Below are 7,223 nucleotides of genomic sequence, written 5' to 3'. Positions count from 1 at the left end.
TTATTATATTTTTTATATATAGAACTATGAATATAATTATTATTACATTATAGTAGTAATAATTACATTGAAGCCATAATTTTGCCATACAATTACAATCACAAACATTTTTCTTTCGATATTTTTCTGTATGATATCACATTTTTATTTATAGAAGTGATATGACAGAATGTTTTAAAACTAAATAATCAAACTTTAACAGTATATTCTGTAATATTATAAACTTAAAAAAATCTTATATAAATCTTGAAAATGTTTTTAAAATGTTTTTAAATATTTATAGTGGGTACAATATATTTATAAAATTTGGCTGTATAATATATTTATGAAATTTCGAAGACACCCTGTATATATGTTTATACATTCTTCAACAGCTTAATTAATAGAGTAGAAGACTGCAGTTGCTCATATTTAAATATAGCAATCCAAATAAATGATTTAAATCCGACTCCGAGGGAGTTTTTTTGCTACTTTTCTTCCAAGAACCTTCTTTTAAAAATATTTAATATCCTATGCATCCTTGACGAGAACTTAAAACAGATTATTATTCATTTTTACATGTAGCTTCTATATCTTCAATAGCTTCATAGAGCGGAAAATTGTAATTGATTATTTTCTTAAGTTTCGTAAGTTGCTAGTAAATTCGGATAATAGTTCCTTTCTTGTATTATGTTGTCATTTATTTCAGTATATATAGTATAATAAGTAAATATTTTATTTTAAAAGGTATATAACGTCATTTAAAAAGATCTGATTTATTTAAGTAACCTTCAGCACAAGCCTTCGATAGCTCAGTTGGTAGAGCGGTGGACTGTAGAGGTTTAGAGCTCCCTTCAGAAGAAATCCATAGGTCGCTGGTTCAAATCCGGCTCGAAGGAAACTTTTTTTTTTATTATTAGGATAAATACGTTTCTTCGTTAATCTTCGTTATATTTTTGCAACAATAATGGCAATCAAATGGCGATTGACTTTATCCATTTTATCGGAATTAATTATTTTTTATACAACAAAATATATATAAAATATATATAAATTTTTTTATATAACAATATATGGATTTTTTGAAGATATATTACATTCTATTCATGCTACCGTTTCTTCTTATATACCTATATAATTTTTCGTTTAAAATATTAGTCTCGTACTAATAAAAATAAAAAATTCTAAGGGTAAAAAGAAGCTAATAAACCAAGCTAGTTATAGGTATTATAATTTAACCCTAATTGATATTTGCTCAGAAATTTCCTTAACTGATACACTAAGAAAAATGTATGTATAATTATTTATTTTGTTAATATGTGATTCTTTCACAAAAATTTTTTTCTTACCTTTTCCACTTAGAAATTATGTTAGAATTATTCTAATTAAATTTTGATTAGAACAAAAATTATGTTTAATAACATTTTCTTACTGTTTCATTACAAAATTGTGTTGTTCTAATCAAAATTTAGTTATTCAATCTTTTTTTGAGAAAAAAGATTATAAGTGTATTTTCTGTATATAATATTAACAACATTGATAATAATAATAAAAATTAAAATGTAATTATGAAGTTTATTCTAATATACACTTCACAAAGTTATCCAATTTATCTCGCAAAGCTCATACATGTACAGCAAAAATATCTGTTGTCATTAAGAGGTTTATGTTATTTTTAATTCATCCGTCGCGATATAGTCGGCTGATGAAATTGAGCATTGCGAGAAAATCTTCGGACCTTGCCTCCGATATCGACAAAGAGAATTTCAATTAACAGCATGGAAATAAGTCGGTACGATGTTTATCTGCATGCGTGTCTGACTGAAGAAAACAAGCCGCGGTAAACAAGTTAGACGAATATCTGCGAATATCTGGCCGCGTCTCTTGCCTTCTGTCACCTACTGACCTAGTAGGAGTCAATTTCACCAGAGCCACACCATTTCTTCAACTCGGTATCGAGGCGAGCCAGGCGCCGCGCCGCGCTGCGCCACGTCGATCCGCCAACCGGAGAGCCGAAGTTATTAAATATTCCATTATCGGGATTCTTGCACTTGCAAGTGGCTTAACGGCCCAGTCCGCTTTGTTTTAACTCTATTCTGTAATAGCTAGCACATCGGAAGCGCGCCAGGTAATGTGCGCTGCCTCCAAATTACATCCCCTATCTTTGTTCTCTCCGCCGGAGCGAATTATTATTAATAATGCAACGTACGTGACTTTGCATAGAGAACTTCGCAATTGCATGGTTACACTTATTGACACATAGACCGTTTCGAGCTGTTCAAATTATTCCATCTAGGGTATCTACAATTTAGAGCTTAATCCTCAAGTGAAAATATTTATAACAAATTTTTAGGTGCATTGGAATATGTGACATAATTTATTTTCACATGCATTAAAATTAGACCGATACATCCAGTTGAGTCATGTAATGTTGCATAAAAAGTGTTTAACATTTTGGAGTAATCGAACATTTTTACATAATCATCAATAAATAAGTATGTCATATATACCAAAACGACAATATCGCTTCAAAACTAATACTGGTGCGATAAACTTGGGACTTAATAGCAGTCCATGCTCGAGCTCATGAAAGTTTTATCATATCCGATGAAGATAATCGATCCGGCGCGAACGCGATTAATACTCGGTGGCGCATCTGGAAGGCAAGCACGTGATTGTGGCATCTGGATGGCGCCGTTAGGCGTGTTTCGTCTTTAAACAGCAACGGCCTTGCCATGGTTCTGCGAGACACGCAGCTTTCTCTACTTTCGCTTATGCGAGATTTTCAGGTTGCCGTTTAGCGCCGTTTGCGCGTGTTCTGAACAGCGCCGAGAAACATTGCATTCCATAAGAGAAGAGGAGAAAATTCGTCCTATTCGATGTGCAAGGGATCGACACAGCTTTCCCGAGATTCATTCATTAAATTATCCTTGTAAATCAGATTACATCCATTAAATTGTAGTATTCCGAGCAATTAGCGAGATGCTTAATTTATGTAGAAAAAAATTTTTGGCTGCGATCAAAGTAGACAGTTCTAATTAAATGGTAATATTTATTTAATTAAGATTAATGTAATGTGGAATCCTTTAAAATTCTTTTGGTTATTTTATTATTTATAATAACCTTCAGATATAAGTACATATATTTTAATAGCTCTGTTATAAATGTTTTCTAGGAATTATTTCCACCAATTCCTGATATCTATAATAGATAAAAAGACTAATAAATAAATTCTACAAAACATACACTGATTGTGAGAGAAAAGCGTTTATTATTTATGACTATAATTGCCTGGTTGAATTATAGATTAAGTAAAATCCATTACTATGCTATAATGATAGTAATAATTATTATATTTATACTTCTAGATACCAAAATAATATATAGTTTATTTATAATATATAGTTATATATAGTTATATAATATATTTATAATATATAGTTTATTTTTGTTATTAACTATAAGTATATACATATATTTTTTTTTAATATATAATTTTTTACCTGCAATTTTAGTCACTAATATTAAACACTTTTCTCTCAGTGTACTTAAAGATACTGTCTTTAAAGATATCGTCTTTGTTGTTATGAAATCTATTAACATGCCTTGTGCGGATAAATGGAATTTGATCGTAGGTGAACCTCCATTTGCATGTTGCAGAAAAATTATCTAACAAAGGTTTTACCGCAAGTAAAAGTGATGCATGTCGATTATGCGAGTAGGCATTTAAATAATGTGAAAATGAATAATGCGGCCACGTTTATAGTTACTACAATACATACTGCAGAAGCATATATGAACATTTATTATAAAGTAAATATCCTAATGATTGAACTAATAAGATATGATCAATTCTATATTATTATTAATTATTAATTACTTTCTAAATTTGAATCAGTGGATAATCACTAATTACCCAGTAGTATACTTTGTACTGATAATCAGTGAAGTTCAACTAAAAAAGGAAGAATGTTTGAGCATTATATAATTATATAATTAAAATATCGATATTTGTACGTTAATTTCAATCTTCCAATACCATATTCATTGAATTTAAGCACTAAAACAAGATTAGTTAGATTATCATTAGATTATCACATAATAAAAATTAGCTAGGTTAGGTATCGCACATTTAACTCACTGATTACCAGTGGCATACTTGGCTGATGTCAGTGATTATTCACTGATTCAGATTTAGAGAGTAGAATTGTATTACAAGTTAATATTCAATTAATATTCAACTTTGTATTAATATAAAACTTTGTTTTGTCCATAATCAAAAAATACTATCATGTAAAAAAGAACATTTACATGATTGATATATTACACTATTAATTATATCAGTAATTAAATTTCTAATAAAAAATAAGTTTTATAAATTTAATTTTTTACAAATTTATTTACAATCAAAAAATATAATACATATTTAGATAAATAGTATAATATTTTCAAAAGTTTGAAAACGTGTAAAAACATCCATACAGCAAAGATCATTATAGAAATATTGCAGCAACAATGTAACATTCCAATAATAATGTAACATTGCATATTGCTGCAAGTTTCTGTGCTGTAAGATTATGTTTTATTCAAGATAATAAGAAAATAAGTAAAAATATGACTATCCTGCAAAATTTGAAAGGAATAACTTTTTTGCAATAATTTTCAATTAAAATTATATATTTTTATTGCTTGTTCTGATACAAAATATTTAACTTCTCTTTAAATTGTCATTTTTGTTGTTACTGACAAATATGTTGTTGATTCTTCAATCATTGGGCGCATTTAGTTATTAAGACATTAACTTTGCTCCCTAATTTTTCGTGCATAATAACATGAAATTAAGTTAGTACGATATATGTACATGACCTCGTGTACAATCATTTACAATTGCTTGATAACGATTGAGGTACCTGTTGCTTGCGGAATAAAACTTCCATCAGCGACGGAATCCTCTCGATGTTGATTAAGCTTGTCTCGAAACGACTCTAAACAAAGACGAAAGAGAGGCTGCGTTGGAATGCAACCGTCGGCGGCCGGTTGGTATTTCACGCGAGGTTACTATTATTTTTTTCCTATTCCCGCGTTTGTCCTTTCTTTTTCCCCGATTCAACGATTCGTAGGTAGAGAATAATGGTGGGTCGGTGGTAGCAAATCGATATATTCTGTATAATTAACACAAATGTGTACGCTCAATGTGTCTTGCTGTCATATAACAACATAATGTCATTAATCTGCCTTAATTAACTTACACTTAGTAAATATTAATAAGATAAAATATGAAGACATCGGCTTGTAATTGTGCTTCATGCTTCAAGTCATTATAATGCGTGCGACACGCTCTTCACTTTTATACGATTTAATTCGAGTTTTGCGTGGAAGTTCGCGTGCAGTGTTGTTATAAATAATTACACATCCCAAATGAGAATGTGTAATTATTTGCCGCACCTAATTGCTGACAAAAAAACTCCAAACTCTCATCTACATTGCTGTAATTAATTAGCAACTTTTAATCATGAATAATAAAGATAAGAATAATATCTACAACATATCCTGGCGAGTAAAAGGATATGTTCTAAATTTTTAGAAAGATTATGTTTATAATGTTTATGAAAATATATCTGTTTAAGAATTTTGACGGTTACATTATTTGGAAGTAATAAACCTGATTAATTCTCCATTTCATTTTACAGATACTTAAAAAACTATAATAGAAATGTTTGAGATTCTCTCTCTGCTGTCATTAAACGTAATATTATTTGATATTTCACAATCATAAACATCTCATAAACAATTCCATGTTTAAATTTCCATTTCATAAATTATTCAATAAATTTGAAACAAATGAAGCATCTACTTAATACTAGCAAGTTTCTTATTAACTTTCAATAAGTTATTTTTCAGATACGAAATATATAATATAATATAATATAATATATATATAACGTTTATATAAGAATATATGTATTTTTTAACTAGAATATGTTTTTTAAATGAAAAAATTATGAAAAATGCAAATTTTTGTATATTGCTTAAAATATAATACAAAAAATTTCGTGATGCTTTACAATCATTAAAAATTATTTCAATGAGAAATAGATATTTTTTGAAAAAATTAAGATAAAATTAAGATAAAATTTAAAAAATTTTATCTAAATCTTTATTAAAGAAATTTTTATTAAAATTGTGTTGCTGAATATAAATATAAATATATTGATCTTATTGAACTATTGTACTTACTATAACATTTATTTTTATAAATAAATAAAACTTATTTCCAATCATTTTTTGTAGAAATTATACACCTGATACAGAATTTAATGATATATTTTAGAATACATTAAATTAGGTGATTTAAATATATTAGATAAATTGGTAAATCGATGGTTTCTCAATAACTGGGCTCATCCTTCGAAGCGCTTTCTTAGACTTTCGCTTTCAATTTTCTCGAGGATTGTAGCAGGATCAAGTCGTCCTTAATTCGTCGCGTCATCGATGTCCATCGTACAGTAAATCGAATTCAGATCAAGGCCGCCACAGTCGAGACACGCAAGCGAGATTTTCAGAGCAATTACGAAACTGGAATGAGCCTCTCTATATGGCGCATAAATTGGAATAAACTCTCGTATCTCACAATGACGCGTCTCGCGATTACACGAGTTGTAAAGCTTATAATAATTCTTTGCCGGATCCAAATTGACCGACAAGAAAATGTGTAGAACGCATCCTTACAAGGGAAATAGTTTTCAATTCAGTAGTAGCAATTCGTTAATAAAATTTCCCTTCGACGCTCACACACGTTAATAGATATTTTTCCCACAACATATTGCGTAATTTTTTTATTAGCACATTAATTTCAAATAATTGGAACGAGCGAGCTTTAAAAGCTTGTCGCAGCGCGGATCTATATTAACGAAGTAATGAGAAAAATAATAAATGGATGAATTTCCGCGTACGTTTTCTCATATCTTAGGAATAAATTCCTCCCTTTCCTTCACTGGAATGACGGTCAAGTTTGCGAGGCCTAAGCGTGCCCCACTTTCTAACCCATTACCGAACGATCGTAATGGTTAACACGTCGCAAATGAATCAGGGAGAAAAGAAATAATGAAAACAGACCTGTTCATTTGTGATTTCTCAGAATCTTTTATTCAAAGGTTCGTCGAGAACGCTACGTTGGTAGTATCACTTAATTTTACAAATATACATACGCAATATTTAATTTTCATATATATATATATATATAT

At 29.4% G+C, this 7,223-nt stretch overlaps 1 non-coding gene across 1 annotated transcript; it reads left to right on the top strand.

Moving 5' to 3' along the window:
• Positions 1-780: 780 nt before the first annotated feature.
• Positions 781-878, top strand: Trnay-gua. Its single transcript has 2 exons — positions 781-817; positions 843-878. It is a non-coding gene; the product is annotated as a tRNA-Tyr (tRNA).
• The last annotated feature ends 6,345 nt before the right edge of the window (positions 879-7,223 follow it).

Source organism: Atta colombica, unplaced genomic scaffold (genome assembly GCF_001594045.1).
Source record: "Atta colombica isolate Treedump-2 unplaced genomic scaffold, Acol1.0 scaffold49, whole genome shotgun sequence".
Classification (NCBI taxonomy): domain Eukaryota; kingdom Metazoa; phylum Arthropoda; class Insecta; order Hymenoptera; family Formicidae; genus Atta; species Atta colombica.
Note: the sequence above shows the minus strand (reverse complement) of the source record. Positions and strands in the feature narration are given on the sequence as shown.